This window comes from Tiliqua scincoides, chromosome 1, assembly GCF_035046505.1.
Source record: "Tiliqua scincoides isolate rTilSci1 chromosome 1, rTilSci1.hap2, whole genome shotgun sequence".
NCBI classification, from domain to species: Eukaryota; Metazoa; Chordata; class Lepidosauria; order Squamata; family Scincidae; genus Tiliqua; species Tiliqua scincoides.
Genome location: NC_089821.1, coordinates 17478876 through 17501155, shown reverse-complemented (window position 1 = coordinate 17501155; position 22280 = coordinate 17478876). Strand labels below are relative to the sequence as shown.

General features: G+C 42.8%; 1 protein-coding gene across 4 annotated transcripts in view; it reads right to left on the bottom strand.

Annotated features, from left to right (window-relative positions):
• Positions 1 to 19951, bottom strand: part of NUMB (NUMB endocytic adaptor protein) — a 98116-nt gene extending 78165 nt beyond the window's left edge. For 3 of the 4 annotated variants that reach the window (XM_066631475.1, XM_066631472.1, XM_066631474.1), the window contains exon 1: positions 19900 to 19951. The gene's annotated coding sequence lies outside the window, so the exon portion shown is untranslated. Of the gene's footprint in view, positions 1 to 19717; positions 19794 to 19899 lie in introns of those variants that run through there. The other variant, XM_066631473.1, reaches the window with a different exon arrangement.
• Positions 19952 to 22280: the final 2329 nt, after the last annotated feature.

Here is a 22280-nt window from a genome sequence, read left to right as displayed (position 1 = left end):
ATTGCAGGCAGGCTACAGAGAAAATTCACATGGTGGAACAGGGCTAACTTCCCCTTTTTATTTGTTTTACTTTAATTATTTATAATTTTAATTTGCTTAATCCTTCTCAGCCTGCCCTTCCAACAGCAAGTAGGCAAAGTCATGCAAGTAAACACGCAACAGGGCTAGGTTTCACTTTCCATAGGGCTTCATGCATTTGTTTTCTGGTTTTTTGGCGATAACTTTTGATAGAAAGGAGATAATTTTAAAAAAAAAGCTAGAGTGAAGTAACAGTATTTATATACCTCTTTTCAACTAAAAGTTCACAAAGCGGTTTACAGAGAAAAATCAAATAACTAATGGCTCCCTGTCCCAAAAGGGCTCACAATCTAAAAGATGCAAAAAGAACACCAGCAGACAGCCACTAGAAAAGACAGTGCTGGGGTGAGGCAGGCCAATTACTCTCCCCCTGCTAAAAAGAGGAGCACCCACTTGAAAAAGTGCCTCTTACCCAATTAGCAGGGGTTTTTCATTGCATTCTACTGTAAATTCCGCATCCAACAGTATGTGGCATGATGGTGTTATTTCTAAAAACTGCAATTTTACCACGTGACATCCCCCCGTGTGCATCACCCCCAGTGCAGCCCACACCCCCTACACCCTCCTAGTAACGCAACTGCCTGTAACCTAGAAGACCTTGTACCCCTTATTGTCAATACACTGAGATTTGCCACAATTATTCAATACTGAAGAGCATGTCGCTGGACACTGCTTTCAAGCTGTCCTGAGGTGCATAAAAGAGTCTAATAGTGAATAAAGGATGCTTAACTTGAACTTGGAAAACAGTTCCCAAACTGACTCACTCTGAATTCTGGCTCCAATTATGCTTGCACTTCGACAAAGAAAAGGAAAAGTCCTGTGTGGTTCTAATTGCAACCACACTATGCAGGGTGAAGCAGAGTGCGATTTCCTTTGTTAATAAAATTATGTTCCTGACTCAAGCATTGCCAAAACTACAGGATGTCATGTGATGCAACAGCAAGACATGCCCATGTTGCAAGTAAATGGGGACTCTATAGGTTGATGTTGCTTCAAGTATGTTGCTAGAACTTATTACTTTGGGACATGGTGGATTACAGTGCAACATGTTTCAAGTATACTGTCCCATGAAGTGTACTATTAGCCACAAGCCACTACTCAGATTTTCATAGCAGCCTAGCAAATGCTAAAGGAATGGCAAAATCCCACAAGTTAAAGATTGTTGAGAAGCTATAGAAATCAAGTAGGAAAAACAAATGCAAACTGATGTAGTTGTTCTAGTGGTAACATGAACAGTATTTAAAATAAACAAATTTCACAGTCTTAAGCTCATTTGCATAGTTCTAATTAAGTACACAATCTTGATAACTACATGAAGTATTAATTTGCTCTATTAGCTTAAGTCATGGTATATTACATGCAAAAGTACAGTACTAGTTTACACATTCCCAATGTCTGCACAAAATCAAATCAAGTGCCAAATTTGGAAATGAAGTATTCTGAGCAACAAGCACGTTTTCCCATTGGGGGTGATCTCATCAGCCCAGTTCAGATGCAGTAGAAATTCAATGTTTGTGTAACCAAAACCAGGTCTCAGAGAGGTATAAGCAAGTGTGTAAGATAGGATACACATACACAAGAAGAAAAAACTTTACTTTAAGTTCTAACTAAACCACAGTTGCTTGCTGACCCAGGAAACTATTTAACTCAACAGTTTGAGAACAAACAAGAATCTGAAATCATAAACCTGTCCATTTTACCAGCGAACACAGAAGGGGGTTCCAACTGCTTCCCCCCCCCCCAGTTTCTGAGGCTTGGGGAGCTCTGCAAAGGCTTCTGCAGGCTCCCACCCCCACCCCACCCAGATGTTGGAGCTGCTTGTAGGAGGCAAGGAAGTCCCCCTTCTGTTTCCAGTAGCAGCACGAACCTGGGGATTGCATCGGCTGCCTTAGCCCCACACCTGCTTAAGTGGTTCCCTTGCAGGAATTTGGGAACCACTGATTTAGACAATCAGTTTGGTGAATTGTGGAGAAACAGATGCACAATAAGCTGAGACATCATTAAGGATACAGACCTAAGAGGTCTGAAAAGCATGTAAGTAGCAGGCCAATAGTACCACAGAGAAGTACCAACTCTTGTTGGCATCCTTCAGTCTCGGAAGACTATGGTATCGCGCTCTGAATAGTGGTTCTGGAGCAGAGTGTCCTCTCCAGTGCGCAAAGCCTGCGTAAAATAGATATGGAGGACAGACCCCATATCTGATATGGAGGACAGCAAATCCCCCCTTTCCACGTCCAATGGAAAGGCAGAGGCCAATACGGTTGGTTCCAGCGGCGTCGCAGGAGTTGCCAGAAAGTGACAGTGTTCAGCCATGAACTGCCTCAAGGTCTCCTGCTCCGGATTTTGCCTCGAGGTTGACTCCTGAAGCCTTTTCCATAACTGGATGTAGCCACGAGGCAGTGGAGGTTTGGGATCAAAGTTTTCCTTCGCTCAGATGAGCTGCCTTCTAGAAGTACCAACTAAGCTACAGCATAACACACTTCATAAACGTGGGTGCCAAAACATAAGTCCAACAGAAGGGAGCATAGTTTGAACTTTATGTTGGCTCCTACAAATAAATCTCTGTAAGTTAAACACTTTTTCCTCTGTAAATCACAACACATGTGTTACTGTCTAGTCCAGTGGTTCTAAAACTTTTAGCACCAAGACCCACTTTTTAGAATGAGAATCTATCAGGACGCACCAAAGTGACATCATGATCAGAAGTGACATCAAGCAGGAAAATTAACAATCCCAGGCTGCAATCTTACCCACACTTACCCAGGAGTAATTCCCATTGACTGCCATTGTTAAAAGCATATTCATCTAAAGTTCCTTCTTGTCCTTCAAATTCTTTTTATTTACAATGGCAACAGTTCTTTCATTATTTTTCTTCCCCCTTAACATTTTATTCACAATTGGTTTACACAACACTGGTGAAGCCTCGGAAATAAAATGCTTACCCAGTGGTTCTCAAACTTTTAGCACCAGGACCCATTTATTAGAATGAGAACTTGTCAGGACCCACCAGAAGTGACATCATGACTGGAAGTAACATCAAGCAGGAAAATTTTTAACAATCCTAGGTTGCAATCCTACTTGTGCTTACCCAGAAATAAGTCCCATTTACTATCAATGTTAAAAGCATATACATTGTAGCCTGTTAAAAAGTACAGATCTGCAACATTTCCCCAAGTGCAGTCACATACCATGGTAGCAACAAGTCTAATATACTGAAAATAAAATATTGAAATGAATGGGAACCCACTTGAAAATGGCTCACAACCCACCTGGTGGGTCCCAACTCAGTTTGAGAAACACTGGTCTAGTCTCACATAGGTCAAATATACACTGCCATCCTTCTCCCTAATGAGGAAACCAGCCTAACCACTATTTCATTTAGAGTTATCACAGTTCATTCTCTTACCACAGGACTTTACAATGAACAGAATTGGGTATTCAAACTTAAAAGGTCACAAGAAGTTTTACAGCAGGGGATTTTTGCCCTTATCCAAGGTGCTTGATTTGGCATGGTGCTCTACTGTTTGTATGAACCACCAAGAGCTTTCCTATTAACAAACTTCAGGTGTTAGTGTTTTATAATCTGGACTGTATAGGCTAGGGATCCTGTCTTGGGTCATTACCCAAGATTCTCACAGATGCTCGGAGTTGCTTTGGGCTCCATTAGGATATTGCTCCATATGCTTCATTTAGATATTGGAGTATTCCTGTACTCTTTGGGAGATGAAAATAAATTTTCAGATTACAATTCCAATGGACAAGAGATTGCCTTCCAACTAAAGCAATCTGCTTTTTACAAGGAACATCACAAAACAGCAATTTTGCTTTTGCACCAGGAAGCAATTATATTGTAGCTAGGATCACAAGAATACTGCGCCCAACCTTGTCAAGAACTCAGGGCAAAAATGACAACTTAAAACTGAGACATGCTATGCTCACTTCCTACAGGAAGCACAGTTGCAATAATTTGCTGTTGCATAATTTCATATGCTACCATAGCCTTGCTTTCTTCATACCATTCCCTCAGCTTCAAGTGAACTTTGGAAGCCAAGGGTAAGCCAAACAAGAACAAACAATCTAAAAGATAAAGGTTCAAAGGTTGAAGAACCAGAGATCAATTACTACTGATGGGGGTGAAGTACAGGGTTATGATCCACCTGTATCAAGAAGAAAGCTAATGAATTCCATCCTTAAAGAAGCATATTAGTATAACTAAAATTCCAGGAACTGCAAATATCCTACAAATCTGAGCTGAATGGCTTATTCTTACTCAGTTATAATTAGCTGTTCTACACCTTTCTATAGCTCATTTTCCACTTTCCATCTCCCCTCACACAAACAGGATTTAATTTAACTAAACAAAAGACATGTACAGAACTGAGGGGGAAAAGTTTAAAACTAACCAAATCAAGGATAAAAAGCCTCACTGATAAAAGTCAAATAGCTCTAGATAACTTTCTGCAAGGGAGTGTCATCCTCTCTCTCTCTCTCTCTCTTTCTCTCTCTCTCTCTCTCTCTCTAGCAGCATTTTCTTATCTTTCCCTCAAAAAATGTACTTGTGCAACTGGCATTGCAAACTTACTCAGGATAATCTTATAGATAGTGCAGAATTCTTTTCTGTGTGTGAGGGAACAAGTTCAATGCCAGAAAAAGCAAGATTTGGAACTACAGGAATCAAACATATTCCTAGATCTTGGCTTCACAATACACCAATCTGTGGGCCCCACACTCTGCCCCCTTAAGGGACGGGGGCAGGCAGCGACACGATACCCAGGATCACATTGCTAAGAGGTGCAGGGACTGGCATGCACTTACCAGTCCCTGCTGCATCCTCCCAGGGATGCGGGGAGCCATGTGCAACACTCCACAGGGCTCCCCATGTCTTAGAAGGTGAAAGCAGAGCAATTGCGCTCCACTTTCGGTTTGCGATTGCAAACCAGAGGCGGAGCACAATCACTCTGCTTTCACTTTCTGAAGGTTGGAGAGCCCTGCGGAGCATTGTGCAGGGTTCCTCACACCCCCGGGAGGCATGCCAGTCCCTGCACCTCTTAGCAATGCAATCCTGGGGAGTTTGTTGCTGCCTTCCCCACTCCCAGTGACTTACTGCAGTCCTCAAACTTTCTGCGACTTTGAGAACCACTGTTCTAGATACTTGACTATTTTCCATAACCAATTCTACTTCAACTTGTTATATCAAAGCACAAAGACATGCCAGGCAGTGAAGGAACCACACTCCCAGAAATCCTCTTCTACTTCCCTCCAAGTTTTCACCAGGCACTGTCTACATATGTTTAAGCTCTCCCTCTTGCAGGTTAACACTCTTGCTTTTACCTTTTCAAAATTTTAAAAAGTCCTCAAAATGACAACTGCTAAGTGTATTACCATATCACAATGTGATCAAAGAAGCAGTGTACACAGAGCCCAAGAGTAGACAATATTTTTACCCAATTAAAGACCTGGAATAAGTGAGCAAGGCATCTAAAGTGGAGGTCTTGAAACATGGTGTCATGTCAATAAAAGATACTTGTTTTCACATTAGAAAGCCCATCTTAAGTTCCCTTTTATCTTGGTACATTGTGATACAATGCTATTACCCGTAATGGCAATTATTTGGTGGCTATAACATTAAACAACTTCCACCAAATCCAATTTATTACATTCAGTAGGCATTTAGTTGGTATAATTGTGCACAAGTCAACCCAATGAACTCTGAACAGGAAAGGATATTTTCCAAGCAGCATAGAGAAAGTTAATGTGCAAGGAAGTTCACAATACATGACAACTCTTACTCTAAATAAGTATTTGTACAAGGCTTAATACACTTGACGCACAGGGCTTAATCCACAGACTGTGGTGGTATATCAACACAAGTTTTCACATCTTCCAAAGCATGATTTGGAGCACTGAAAATGAGCCTTGTGCTACACTCTCAACTTAGTCAATACCTTCCTGGTTTTATCATATTTCAACCATGAAGTTACTCATTAATAGCAAGCACAAGATTCATTCCCAATCCTAAATCATATTTGGAGTATTCAACATATATTTCGGAATGCAGCCATTGTCTCTTACCTTTCCAGAATTGGATAGGTACATTAATAAAAAATGGCTAACTTTACATGAAAATACATTAGAATTCTAAACACATTCACAATTATTTCAATATTATAGTAATCAAACATTAAGTATTCTACCCTCTTCATAGAGAATGCATTACATAAAGACTGTTCATACCATTAATATATACACATTCAAGCACACACAGCATTCATTCATTACCTAAACACAATACGAAGAAGGGAGGTCCACAGCCTGAAATGTTATTCTTTATATTGTACTTGAATAACTTCATATTTTACTTGAACTACACTGCCATAGAGATGCTAAGGTACAATCAAAATCCTACTGTAGCATTGGTTACTCATTCAACAACCAACATCCTACTCAAAAAAAATGTACGCTTTGTGGACACGACAAGGATATTGAATATACATATAAAGGGATGGAAGCAAATCATTATGTTTCTCAAACTGCCATACCATACATTCTTATTCTTTAAAAATCAAATTTAAGCACAACACAAGAATAAAATAAGGAAATACCAGTAAATTAGAAAATACAACCAATATTGTTTAGCAATATTGCTTCCAAGTAAACATGCACTGAACTACACTACAAATTCCCTGACATTTCAAAAAGCTAATCAACTAAAGCAAATTCATCACTACCCCAATTTGCTTGAACATCTCAGAACCAATTGGTAGAAACTGAGGAAGAAATCCTTCTGAAGATAGTTTTTTTAAAAATGGGCTACTGGTGAGAAAATTCATTGTGGGGTTGAAAGAAAAGTTCAAGCGGGGGGAGAAACAGATCTAAAAATACATCTGTATTTCAACAGATCTAAAAATACATCAGTAAGTACAATTTACTGAAGAGAAAAATGAAAACATCCCTTGGAATAAGGAAATGTAGGACAAAACTAGGGAGAAGATTAGAAAAACAGGAAATTGCATAGAAATCCTTACTGGATATACAATTTCTTCATTGGATATACAGGTCCAATTTTGTTAAACAAGGGACATGAATGGCCAGTGCAAATGAGAAGGAATGTGCTGATCCCTGGAGAAGGGGAAAATGCATCTCTTTAAAATCAGTTTTAAAAACTGCTTTTCTTACTGTTGTAGAGAGACAGTCATGCAAGTGATCATTCCATGCTTTAGCTGAACCAGGCAAAGGCAAGGGGTCCTTTGCATTTCTAATTGCTGACTTCCACTCTACAACAGTAAGAAAACAGCAGTTGTAAAGGGGGTACACATTTAAATTTTTTTTCTAAATTGCCTTTATTTAACACATTTTATGGTATCAGCAGGGAGTTCCAGAATCAAACCCCTGTGTCAAGACACAACCTTATTAGGAACAATGGAGGGCCAAGAAACCTGGAAATGGGTCTTTCAATCTATTTTTCCACTTTTTTCATCCACAGATTTTTTTTATCCAGCAGAGGTTCTGGAATGGAACCCCAGCAGATAATGAGACACAACCTGTACAATTTTATACCCCCTATTAAAATTTCACATTCCATTTACTGAATGGGATCCCTACTAGACATTTTTAGATTTGAACTTTCATAAAACAGAAATATGATTGGTCACTGTACATTTGTGTTGACCCACTGCAGCTCAAAGGACATCTTAGATGTTACCTGTCTTTAACGAGCTCCCTTTTGTTTGATATGCTATCTGGCTTTTTTCCAGATGCCCAATAACTGCATTATTCAGCCTGATGTTTTGAAATATCAGAAGGAAACCTCCAGTTGTTTACACCTGTGCACATACACACACAAAATACAGGTGCTGCCTATAGGACACATGGGCAGATAATGGGTAAATCGAAATAGTTACCACTAAGCTATTTGTGCCATCTCAATCAATTAAGCATGCAAGCATATTTGTTCAGATGTCAGCATTCTCATAGTTAAGAAAAAATACTGGACCATTATCCCCAAGTGCACCTCCAGTTCATTCGCCTGTCGGGCAAATAAGCTCTGAAATCCCAAGTGAATATACCTACCTTTTTTCCATGTCCAGATCAGCACAATGACTAAGGGACTGAACTAGTACTTCGTAACTTTTGGGTCACTCTCCTTTGCTATGATAGGAACTTACTGGCTTTAAATTTGTTCAAATGTGAGGAACGAAGGAATTGAAAGATTTGGATTTTCCAAGTTCATTTTTCCAGTAACATAAGTCATCTCATACAATGAAAGACTGTCACAAGTTAATATTGGACCATAGTGTGCTTGTACCAACTCTTGTTTATTTTCCATTCAGGTATCCCAAGATGGGATACCTGTTGGGAATAACCAACAGTAAAGCTATAGTACGAACCTTGCATGGTAAGATAAGTTCAAGATCCACTACAATGCAATAGCAATTCATACTAAACAATGTTTAGATAGAACACATTTGCAGAATTTATCACACTGAAGAGTTGATAACAGTACCCAGAACTTATATCAGTGTACAACACTGAAATTTATTTTCAATGCTTTTCCTAATAATTTTTGACAAGTGTCTTTTCGCCACAAGAACAAATCAAGTAGATATTTTCCAGTAAGCTTTTTCACCATGACCCCAATATCTTCCTCTTAAAAGCTATACTCCTCCACATCTCAAATTGTCAGCAATGAAAATCAGTACAAACTTTCAGGTTTTCAGCTTTTTTAACTGTACTATGAGGCAGTATATTTCTAAAGAAATACAGGGTTCTACCTCCCCCCTCCCCAATGCATTTAAAAATCAACATAAAACTGTCAAGGAAGTTTTGGAGCTAAATATCAATATGCCAAAGGCAGCTTTCAACAGATTAAGAATACTCCATCTTCCAAGCAAACTGTCATTGTAATGAACTAGGGTTTGGAGCTGGTCAATGAGGGCAAGCAAATTGAAATTTTATCCAGATGTGACAGAGTTGCTCCTGGTCAGCAGAATTGTGACTAGGAAAGGTGGGGGTTTTTGTCTTTGCTGGATAGCTGTTGCCAATACTTCAATTGTCCAACTTATATGAGATTTTATTGTTTTTAATTCTGTTGTAAGTGGCCTTTGGCATTAATTTATGGTAGAAAGACTGGAGGGAAATGTCTCAATAAAAGAGGTCTTAATTTAAGGCACTGGAAAAGTTTCCATAAAATCCACATCACTGTTCTTGCAGGACCTTCCCATATACAAGAACAATGCTATATCAGACAGCAGCCAACAGAAGCCCACCATATCTTTCTTCTGCTGAAGACAGAGCCAGCCTCCTTACCTGCACCACTTCCCATAAAGGTTGATTAATTAAAGCAGGAAATATGGAACATGCTGGGATCGCACTGAGCATACTCTGCATTTCCTGCTTCATTTAAAAATCTGTGATGAAGGAGGAATGAAATGTCTGTGTTCCCATCCTCAGAGCACAGTGATTTATGTCCCTCACCTTGCACTGACTCTCTACCCAGTTCTTTCATACCACAGCACGTTGTTTAAAGGAAGAAGGAACAAGGTAAGAAGGCAGGGACCCAAATCACTGTGCTTGAAGGACTGAAATACAGCAATACTGCCGTTACTGGCTCCTGAATTAACAGCTGTTCAGCCAAAACAGGAAAATGCAAGGAGCACTGGGATTGTTCCCATTAAATGAAGCAGGAAATGTGGAACACACTAGGAGTGATCCTAGAGTGTTCCACATGTCCGAATTTGATTAAAAAGCTGTAGAGAAAGGAGTCAGGTGAGGGATGCATGGGGAGGGCCACAAACAGAGCCAAGGATGCAATTTTTGGGCTGTCTCAGGCTGCCCAACAACTTCAGCTGGCATTGGTTCCTTAGATAATTTATCTTTCTTTAGCTTGCTTGTTCAGGGTCACAACACAGGACTGAGCATAGCTAAACAGATTAAAAGGCTAGACAAGAAGAGACTGCAAGAAAATGTTGCATCTCTGCAGCCCTAATGCCCAATTAGCTCACACAGATCCTCTCCGCAACCCCTAAATTCTGCTTGCTGTTTTTTCCTCCAACTGACATCTCAACATTACATGGCTCCTGGGGGCCACTGAGAATACTTAGCTGGCACCACTATGGGGCTTTTTACCTTTACATATTTTCTGCACTTCTGCATACCTAAGCTGTCCCAAGTATGTAAAAAAACCTATCTTGTTCATGAAATGCCATTTTACAAACAAATTGACAGTGAACTAAACCACCTGAGTTCACTATTAGTTATGAACAATAGCAGACCTACAAAATTACATTGTAATATAGTATACATAGCCTGTGATTAAGGGCCCAATTCTATTCAACTTTCCAGCACTGGTGCAATCATACCTACATGGTATGCACTACATGCTGTGGTGGGGGGCAGTCACAGAGGCCTCCTCAAGGTAAGAGAACATTTGTTCTCTCTGCATCGGCACTGGAAAGCTGGATAGGATTAGGTCCCAAGTCACACTAGACTCAATAGGTTTTACTGAATTATGTCAGGCTGTCAGGACTGGGTTGGACAGCATTACCCTTCTGTCTGCTCTCCTCTCCATTTCATATGTTTTCAGCATTTCCCCATCTTTCTAACCTGTGCCTCTTTTTCTCCACACTGTACCTTAATGTTCAGATCAACTGAAATGCTGAAGCTGAAAGTTTTTCCTGCCCTCCGAATAGGAAGAACCAGATGCCTTTCCAGGAAACTCAATTCTATCTCTCTAACTCCCCAGGATGCAAATTTGAAGGGTGGGGCTGTGCATTTTGTTTTTGAAAGTTCTGAATTTCTATACACCTATGTAATACCTAGAAACCTCCATCATCTTTATCAGTAGTCTCAGCATGATTATCATCCTCTCAGCATAGGAATAAGGAATTTAAAGACATAGGAAGGGCAGTTTATTTCTGCACTTTCTTCAGTTAAAAGTTCCCTTCTACACTAAGGTCACACTCCTGAGCAAATGTCCTTGATTTTAAATCCCAACAAACATACAACTTTACTTTTAAGCAAACATATTACACTGCCCCCCATCCATGAGTCAAGATCCACCAGTGGGTTGTGACCTGATCACTAAGGGGTTCTGAAACTGACAAAATGATAGCTTACAAGGAAAATGTATTGAGCTCTATGAAAAGTGAAACTGAGCCACAAATGCATGTTTACTCACAAGTAGAAAACTGTGCCTGGGTTCTTAGCAAAGGCCAGTCAAAGGGGAAAAGCAAGGAAACCAGAATGGTCCCAATCCAATGAATATGGAGCTTAAACCTCCAGAAGGACATACAAAATTATGCATGGAAAGGATAAAGTGGATAGAGAGATGCTCTTTACACTCTCACATAACACCAGAACCAGGGGACATCCACTAAAATTGAGTGTTGGGAGAGTTAGGACAGACAAAAGAAAATATTTCTTTACTCAGCATGTGGTCGATCTGTGGAACTCCCTGCCGCAGGATGTGGTGATGGCATCTGGTCTGGATGCCTTTAAAAGGGGATTGGACACGTTTTTGGCAGAAAGACCCATTATGGGTTACAAGCCATGACATGTATGTGCAACCTCCTGATTTTAAAACTGGGCTATGTCAGAATGCCATTGCAAGGGAGGGCACCAGGATGCAGGTCTCTTGTTATCTGGTGTGCTCCCTGGGGCATTTGGTGGGCCGCTGTGAGATACAGGAAGCTGGACTAGATGGGCCTATGGCCTGATCCAGTGGGGCTGTTCTTATGTTCTTAAGGAGCTCCCCACACCTTAGTAAAAAGGATAGAAACAGAAGCTTGAGCAATTGGTAAGGTGAAACTCTTTAGTCTTGTAAAGCTAGGTAGGTCCCAATAGAGAGTCATTTTAAGAAGTGGGTCCTGATGCTAAAAGGTTTCAGAACCACTGATATAACAGATAAGGCTGTAAGCCTAACTACTCTCCATACAAGCCATCAATACAAAATTTCTAGTAGCAAAGCAGCCGAAGGCAGACAACCCCTAAAAATACATTTTTTTAGATATTCAACTGTCCATCAAACTTTCAAACAATTAAATTGTTCTAATTAAACTGTTCCAGACAGTTCTAATTAAGCTACACAAAACCAGCTAAACTGTGCCCAGAACAAATATCTTCCAAGATGATGCAGTCTGCAGACACAGAATTACACCAAGTCAGTATAAGTCAAAAGCATACCAACCATGCTTGCATGAGTAAAAAGAATCAATTGATTTAGTGATTTTCCCAGAACATAGTCCACTCTTACCAACAAAAGAGGTGCAGCAAGAAGCCAAGCCAGCAAAGGTTTCTCAGACATTTTTAGCTGGTAAGTTATCTAGATTGCCCACCCCCCAGTCTAAAGACAGTTTCAAGTCAAAAAATTAATCATGAATGACACTTTTTGAACATCCTCCACCCACAAAATATAGCTGCTACAGAAACATGATTGTTCAAACTTTTATGAAAGGCAATGCAACAACTGATTTTCCTACCAATGAAAAGCCAAAGAACTTCAGAAGCTACTGCTCAATTTCTGCTGGAATCTTAACTTTAGTTTATGCACAGAAAGACAAATTCAAATATTCTCCAAACACACTGTTATTGTCTCTTAAAATTGTCTGTTGAGCTTGTTCATTTTTTTTATTATTAAATATTTTTGTTTTTACACAGATACCTTTGTGAGATGTATGATTGCTTTTAAGCCATTTCTGCCCAACTTTGCATATACACAACATGGACCAAACATGTACACCTGGGGGCCAGGCAAAAAATGATTAAGCAGTACTTGTTAGTCGCCTTGTTCTTTGCAAAGAAAGGGTACACTTTTCTAAAAATACAGTTACTGCTAAATAGTTACACAACCATAGATACACCAACACTGCTGTGGGCCAAACCAACATTAGATTCTTGTTCCCACCTCCATCTTGAAATGCACACAGCTTTACAACAAGTAGCTGGGAAAGTAGTACAAAGCACCATCCATTTCACCAGTTAAGCCATGGCTTAACTAAATGAACATTAAAGGATTATACAGATGGCCAAACTTCACATTAAACAGAATTTTACTCTTAGTACAGCGATTCCTAAACTATTGGGACCTGCAACTCTCCTGCACACTGCATTAGTACCTAATGGCTCCTGGAACTGATCAGGGACAACACTGCCAGTTACTTTTAGGTTTGGAGGCCTGGAACACCTCCACAATCATCAGAAAGAGGGCCAGGGTGGGAGCGCTTTCCCCAGCATGCAAAAACCACATGCTGGAACTCTTCCTGTCACACCAAGCCTCCAATCGCTGTTTTGAGAAGCACAGCACGGTAGCCCTGCTGGGGCAGCAGGAGACACGTAACACTGCAGCAAGTGCCTCACAACACCCTAGGGCAAAGGTTCTCAAACTGTGGGTCACAACCCACCTGGTGGGTTGCAACCCAATTTTGGGTGGGTCACAAAAAGCTGGGCAACGCCATCTTGGATACTGGCAAAATGAGTTGGGCGGTGCCATTTTGGAAACTGGCAAAATGAACTGGGTGGCGCCATCTTGGATATTGGCAAAATGAGCTGGGTGATGCCGTCTTGAAATGTGGCAGTGGGCACCACCATTTTCCAAGTCTGCATTAGTCCTGCAGAGAGGGAAGCTTCTCTCCTCTGGATCTAAAAGAGCAGCACGCGTAGGCGCAAAACAGCAAGGCAGCACCTGTTCCATTTCTCCAGTGACCGTAGTTGTACTGGCAGAGCAGAGCCTGCCTCTTGAATTTCAGGTGGGAGTCTGAAGCTGCCCCTTCCCCCTCCCCACCTCGGATGGGCTCCTTTGAAAAGCTTCTTGTACAAAATTTGGGAGGGAGGATTCAGGGTTCAGAAAAGGATCTTACCTCCCACAATGAAGGATTCACTTGGTGAAAGCTGTGATGTGCAGCGAATACAGAAACTAAAGCACTGAGACAACCAGGAGAGGGAGAGGTGGGGGAACTGGGGTGAGTAGGCTGAGCATGTGTGTGACCTGAGGGCTAGGAGAGAAGTGGGGTGGGGGAACTGGGTTGAGTGGACTGAGCATGTGGGTGATCTGTAGGGCTAGGAGAGATGGAAGACTCCCGCCTTATAGGTGTGCAGACAAGTCTGGTTTTGCTGGATCTGTCGGAGGCTTCAGGGTAGTTAGTTTGCACGGTGCCATGAACACTGATAGGCATATTCAAAATATATCAATGCCATGCTCAACACTAGCCGGAAGCAAGCACACCCTTCACACACACACTTTGTTACAAGAAGTATATTGAATTTTACAGATTGAATGCTTGGTAGCACTAGTAGCATGGGACAAGAGAATTGGGAAGAGCTTCTGTGCTGGAATGTTTACTCTTGTCATTTGAGGTTTATGAGTTCCTAGGTGAGAACGTGGAAGTGATGTCACTTCCTGCTTAATGATATCACTTCCAGCATTGGCATCACAGTGATGTCACTTCCTACTTGATGATGTCACTTCCTGGCATGACATCACTTTTGGATTAAAGACATCACTTCTGGTGGGTCTCAGACAGATTGTCATAAAGAAAAGTGGGTCCCGGTCTAAAACACCCGAGAACCACTGCCCTAGGGCACTGCTACTCACAGTTGGGAAACTGCTGCTCCAGCAGTTTGTGAGGCTACTGGTGCTTCATCATCATAACTAAAAACCGCCTGAGGCTGCAATTTGGAGCAAGCATTGCCAACTAACTTTTCTTGTGGTTCATTTTTCCGAAATTGTTTTCCAGGCTGCTTTTCCACTCATACAGGATGACAAAAGAAACTGCTCAGGAGGCAAATGTTGAGAGTAGATAGGTTCAAGCAGCCCCACAACACCAGTTTTCTGCTCCCAACTGAAAGGTTACTTTTCAATACAAAAGCCCAAACCATCAGGTGAAAAACATACAAACATTGTGTCACATGGTGTCACATGAAGTTTACTCCCAAATTAATCCAATTAACTGGAATTTTGATATCAATGCAGACAGAACTATACCTTTATTTCACAGATGTGCCCATAGCAATGCCATCAACAAAGTTGCAAATAACTATGTACCTGTTCACTATTTAACTTATACACAGCATAAGCAACTTACCCCCCCCCATCTTGCTTCAGTCTGAGCAGCCCTTCTTATGTCCTCTTGTTTGAACAGACTGAACAAGATGAATGGGACAGTTCAGCACCATACTACAGAAGCAGATAGACTTCTACATCTTTTATACACAAATGCCCAGCTAAGCCAACATTCTTGAATAACCAGTAGAAAGGACAGCCACACTTGCTGAGCCAACTCTGGACTGAAAAACTCCCAACTTCCAGTTGTGCTGGACTTTGAACAGGCTAAAAAATCTCTCTACCAGCCTTGCAAGCCAGATGCCATCCAAGACACGAAAGAGAAAAGGTAGTTCCCTGCAGACTTCTGTTATGCCTAGGACTATGAATACACAATAATGGACACACTCTGGATGAAAGTTAACTATGCAAGTGGGTGTGGACAGATACCGACATTTAAAGAATTTTGAGACACCCTCCCAAATAATCACCAAAAGACTAAATGTGGGAGAGATTTCCAGACAAAAATCAAAATTACTTTTCCAAGAAAACATGTTATCCAGAAATAAAATGATTCAATCGAAATGCAAAATCACTTTGCCAACAGATGTTTGAATTGCTGGATTCCATTTCATTAGTCAGGAAATTACAATAATCTATTTTGGATTATCTAATCTAGACCCAAAACATTTTTCCAAGGAAACTTTGAATTTAAAGTCTACGAGAAGATACCTACAGCCATGAGATAAAATCTGCTCAACTTTGCACCTTCAATAAGATAGAATTTATGTGTAGCATTTCTAATTTATTATTCAGTGTACCAACTCATTGGCACAACAAGACCCGCTTCCTCAGTCATGCTGCTTTAACAAAGCAGCAGAAGAATGAATGAGCATGAGTCACATCACCCAACAGACAATTTGAAGGCATGGGAACTCTTAAGTGCCCACATGCTTAGATACAGTTACCAAGTACTCCACTCACTGCCAACCATAACTCATGCTTTCTCGGACCAAGTCAGGCTTGTTAACAGCCACTAGACTGGTTCTCTGTGGTAAGAATTATTTCCAGCCAACTAGGAAGGAAATCTTTTCAAAACCTGGTGATGATTCTTTTTGACATCAATTCTCACAGCTGTGTATGGATGGAAAGGTTACTAAAGATTTTTGAGACATCTTTGAACATATTTGCAAAACTGGACTAAGCAGTAACTAGGTCTTAAAATGTTTAGCAAAAGCCTTAACTGTATTAGAACTTGAATTCTATTAATTCTAATTTAATTCTATTAAATAAATTGTTACATATCTGCATAAGATGCCTATGATGTCTGCAACTCAATTATATATCATGGCACACTTTCTAGATCGTATTCTTATTCTAAAAAAGATAGACAGATGTATTGCAACATAATAGGACAAACTTTTCCTATCACTATTATCTGTTAAGAGGGTGCAAATGTTTGATGCCAGGAGCTCTTGTTTCAAAAGCAAAGTGCTCACTATGCTGTTTATGGAAATTTTGTTATTGTTTGTACAAAAACTGGTATAGTACAGCTACAGCTCTACAACCACACACTGTATAGCTTTCATAGCAGATTAACAGTTTGTTTAACAGACAAAAGAAAGTTTAAAAACTGATAAATAGAGAAGGATGGCTGACTTCCTCTTCAATTCATGACTGTTTTGGCTATGATTGTGAAGTCACTGGTTTAGTGTTTCCATAAAGAATGGCCAAAAAATGAAGGAATGGAAAACATGCAGTTTTAACAATTCAGTGGAAAACTGGTACAGATCACTGCTGTTTTTCTGTGTCAAACATTAAATAGCAGATGGCCTTAGGAGACCCATTTTGATTTTAACTACATAACAAGTCAAGGACTCGCAAGCCTCAAATGTGCTTAACATGCACACTTTTGAGAAACAGACAGTAACCAGAACCAAATGCCGCTGTGGCTCAATTGTGCAAAACCCCACTTCCTCAACAATCTTCTGCATGGAAGACGTCATATACGTGGTTTGGGAACCACAACACGTTCACAACAAACAGCTTATTTCAATCAGATAGCAAATCTTTTGCAAGCTCATCATTATATTAGAGAGGGTTGAATTAAAGATGGGGAGGACACAGGAAAGACTCTGAAGGCAGGACAACCACACAAATAATTCTACCAGAGGCTCTTTTACAGCTTTACAAAACATTAATGAGCAGGTTACATAAATCTTGTGGATTAAGGAGTTTTGGATGAGAGCTGGTGCAAAACATCATAAGCAAAGACGACACGTCCTTTCACAATGAGTAATCACAAAAATGATAAAATGTAAAATCACTGAACCTCTCTGTGACAGATGATGCTTTCACTCTTTTTTAGTAGCTGTCTGAAGAGTCACTTATACTGTCTGTGATTTCTGGTTGTAGTAACACTACACACAGAACATATTAGTACTGTATACATCAGTATCTACTACAACTTGCCTTAACAAGCAAAGGTCATAAATTTCCCTAGCAAAAAACTCTTCATTTCTTTAATGTCCACATCCCTGCATAGGAAAGTCACAAAACAGAGTGATACTACCAGAAACATCACCTTCCTCGTGGAAAACCTTGTTGATTGAAATCACACAGCCAAACTGTTTTTTGCCCATAAGCAAAGGTATAGTTCAGGGGTGGTCCCTGTGCCATACCTTTACTTATGGGCCAAAAGCTTGCAAGCTACATACAACTCTTTGACACATAATGCACGGCTCTTGGAGATATATTGGCTGATACTCCTTTTTGCATCACAATTAATATAAAGGTAAATAGACATTTAAGTTTTATCATTTATCAGGTATAAACCTAGAGTCTGCTGAATTCCAGCATTATGGTGACTAAACATATTTAAGAATTTAAATGCTTCTTAAATATTGCACTTCACAAACATCTAAAGTTCACTGTATGCGGCTCTGATGTTAAGCAGGTTTGGCCATGCCGGTACAGCCCCTTCCCTCAACTCCCCTTGAAGTCAGTGTTCAGTGAGAAGATTCATTCACACAAACAAATGAGGCAGTACTGAAATAGCACAAGATATAGGGCAGCTCCAAGGAGGGCGAGCCAGCTGGCTGGCAGCCTCTTTTCATCTACCTAGTTGGACAAGGGACTGAGCCAGGGCCTAGGAGGAAGAGTGGCCGGTCCCAGGCTGACACGTGCACCAGTAAGAGGCTCAGGATTTATGGGAGTGTGAAAAAGCGTGTTTTGAGTTCTGCCCACCAAGTCTTCTACCACCGTTTGTTGTGTCATGTTTCTGGTCTCACTGCTGGGCAGTAAGTACCACCAGAAAGCACCAGTAAGTACCAGGATCCAGAAAGTACCACCAGAAACCACCTCAAGTACCACTGGAGGTGCCCATACTACTGGTTGAGAAACACTGATATACCTAGCTGGATGAGGGACTGGGAATGGGGGGGGGGAAGAGGCTGGCCCCAAGCTGGCATCTGTGCAGTAGAGTGGTGGTGGCACAAGTACAAGGCTCAGGGTGGGCATGAGGCTTTTTCTAGCACGGAAAAGTATGCTTTGGAGCTCTGCCCACTGAGCCAAGCCTCCTACTCCTATTTGTTGTGTTGTGTTCCTGGTCCCGCTACCAGGTGGTAGATGTACAGGGGTCCAGTGAGCACCACCAGGCACCACCTCAAGTCTCACTGGGGTACTCCTACCACTGGTTGAGAAACACTCATCTACCAGGCTGGACAAGGAGCTGAGCTAGGGTCTTGAAGGAGGAGACAGAGAGCCAACTGAGCCAAGCTGCCTACCGCTGTTGTGTTGTATGATATGTGATGGTCTCACTGCAGGGCGGCAGGTGCCCAGTGAGTCCCACCAGGGATACCTGTACCATTGGCTCAGAAACACTGATCTACCTGGGTGGACGAGGGGCTGAGCCAAAGCTTAGGAGAGGGAGAGAGCCAAAGCTTCTACCACTGTTCGTCGTATCACATTCACAGTATCAGTGTCCAGTGAGCACCACCAGGCACCACATCAAGTCCCACTGGTGGAGAAACACTGAGCTACCAGGCTGGAGGAGGGGCTGAGCCAGGGGGAGGGGGGAGAGAGCCAAGGCTCCTGTCGTGTTCCTGGTCTCGCTACAGGGATCCCACCAAGCACCACCTCGAGTCCCACTGGGGGAGAAACACCGACCCACCTGGCTGGACGAGGGCTGAGCCGGGCCTGGGAGGGAGGGCGGCAGTGCCGGACTGGTGCCAGCACAGCTCTTGGGGTGGGTGCGGGCAGCGCTCCCCACTAAGGCCCCCCGCTGCTGCAGGGGATGCCCGCCACGGTCCTCCGACCCACCTAGCTGGAGGAGGAACCGAGTCAGGGAGGGAGGGGGAGGCCGGTGCAGGCGGACACCCACGCAGCCCTGGGGGGGCAGAGCACCCACCGACGCCCCCCTGCTCCAGCGATGCCTCTTACTCCTCCCCGCCCGCACTCCCGCCCCCTCACACTCCTGCTCGCCCGGGGCCCTCCTGGACGCGGCCCCCCGCGCTGCTTCCGAGGGGCGCGAGAGGCCGGCCGCTCCTCAGCTTCAGCACCGGCCGCGAGCCCCTCGACGTGCCCCGCCCGTCCCTCGGGACTCACCCCGCAGGCTCCTGAGGCGAGGAGGCGAGCCGAGGCGCCCCCCTCCCCACAGGTCAACCCGCCGCCCCACCTGAGGGGCGAAGGCGGGAGCGTCGCCTCAGCGCTGCCTTCAGGCCCTTCGCCCAGCCGAGCCAGCCCCACCCCGGCCGGTTTCCCGGGCCCGGCCGCTCTCCGGCTCTCACCTGCCACCCGCAGCCTCCTCCCTTCAGCTCCTCCTCAGCTAGCGAGCAAGCCAGCCGCGCTGCCGCCTCCCCCTCCCTGACAACAACGCCCGCCTTCCTCCCTATCTGAGCTCTGCAAGCTCATTGGCCACTCAGGCAGCAAGGGCGCGTGATTATTGGTGGAAACAGACGTCCGTCAAGACGCAGCTCCGCCTCGCGGGTTTTTTCAGAGCATTTTTGATTCACACAGCTTTGCCGCCCCCGCCCCGCCCCCGCCCCCCACTTCTTTCCTTGTCGTTTCCGATTGGTTCAAACGGTCGGAGCAGACGGATTACGATAGGGCCGAAGGGATGCCAGCAGTGCAGATGTTCCCGCCTTCCCGTTACTTATCAAGAGTGTCTGGCTCTGCTTGGTTTGGTTGCACAGTAGGGTGGGACGCAGTTCAAAGAGCAGGGAAGAAGCGCGCGCCTGACCTGCCTTTTGCTCTTTGCTGCTGGAAGCTGTGCTTGTGCCTGCATGGAAGCGAGTGGATGCACGCCCTGCATGTGCTTCTGGTGTTCTTCACTGAGAGGCTGCAAGCCTGTGCACAGATTCCTGGGAGTAAACTGCATTGAACACAATGGGACTTGCTTCTGAGTAATGTCTAGGGTTGGGCTGTAAGGCTGCAGTCCTATACACACTTAACTGGGAGTAGGCACCACTGACTGCAGTGGGACTTCCTTATGAGTAGACATGCATAGGATTGGGCTGTGCATCTCATCAATGGAAGTGGGTTGCATATCTTTAAAATAGGCTACAGCTTAGCCCTGTTTTTCTTAGACTCTCAGAATTCTCACCTCAGCGTCTAACACACACCTCCTGCTTAGTGATGAGAAATGCATGCCCTTCACCACTTCTACCTATGGGGGAATTGAAGTGCCTAGCATGAATGAATTGCCCTTTTAACTAGGGTGACCAGATGCTAAGTGGGACAGAGTGCCTCTACCTTTACAGGTGTAGCTCAACCATTTTGCAGGTGCAGCTCAACATGGAAGGGTTTAAACATGGAAGGGTTTGTACCTACTAAAATCCCCTCTTCTATACCATGGTTAAAGATGCAGGCATTCTGTCCCACTTTGTATCTGGTCACTCTACATTTACGGGAACATAGTTTGACACTAAATATGCCATTTTCCAAGTTTTTGGTACAAAATGAAAGCAGTTGGGGTTAATCTTATAAATAACTTTCTATTTGGGAGGTTGTATTTTTATTCAGTTTATGACACTTAACAATTAAGAATTGGGGAACTTGGTTCCAGAATCAGGTTCATGGGGCCATGATTGTTGTTGTTGGCAACCTTCAGTCGAGAGACTATGGTATCGCGTGCTGAAAGGTGGTTTTGGAACATCGTCTAGTATGGCTGAAAAGGCCAATTCGGGAGTGACAATCCCTTCCACACTGGGAGCAAGTGCAGTCTGTCCATGGTCTGTCTCCCTGGCTATGGGCCTTCCTTCTTTGCCTCTTTGCCTCAGGCTGTTGGCCAAGTGTCTCTTCAAACTGGGAAAGGCCATGCTGCACAGCCTGCCTCCAAGCGGGCCGCTCAGAGGCCAGGGTTTCCTACTTGTTGAGGTCCACTCCTAAGGCCATGATTAAGACTACAAAATTATGCAGGGGATGGATAGAGGGATTTTTTTCACCTCTCACACAACACCAGAATCAGGGGACATCCACTCAAATGGAGTATTAGGACAGTATTAGTGTCAAGTGGAGTGTTAGGACTCTCAAATGAGAGTTAGGACAGACAAAAGAAAATATTTCTTTACTGGAGATAGAAGGATTGATGGATTGTCAGCCAGCTGCCCCCCCCCCTCTCTCATTAAAGAGGCTATTGTTAAAGGACTGTTCAGTTTTTAAAACTGATTTTAAAGGGATGTATTTTCCCCTTCTCCAGGGACCAGCACATTCTTTCTCATTTGCAGTGGCCATTTGTGTTGAGTCAAATCCGTTTATAAAAAATCTGTGTATAAATAGGCTGAACCTTACTTCCACAAGTCCCTGGTTGAAAACTTCTTGTTGAAATCCTGCATATGCATAATTACGTGGCTCCAAGTTAGGCATGAATTACAAACCTTAGAACATTCCTTCAATACAGTGTTTGACATGAAGACAGTGGCATGTTGTGAGCTTTCCTTCCAAAGATGTTCACAGGCACAGGAACATCTAAATATTGTGTAAGCCATTGTTTCTCAGATTGTGAGTTGGGACCCACCAGGTGGGTTGTGAGCCATTTTCAGGTGGGTCCCCATTCATTTCAATATTTTATTTTTAATATCTTAGACTTGATGCTCCCAAGGCATGTGACTGCATTTGGGGAAATGTTACAGATCTGTACTTTTAACAGGCTACTGTGTATATGCTTTTA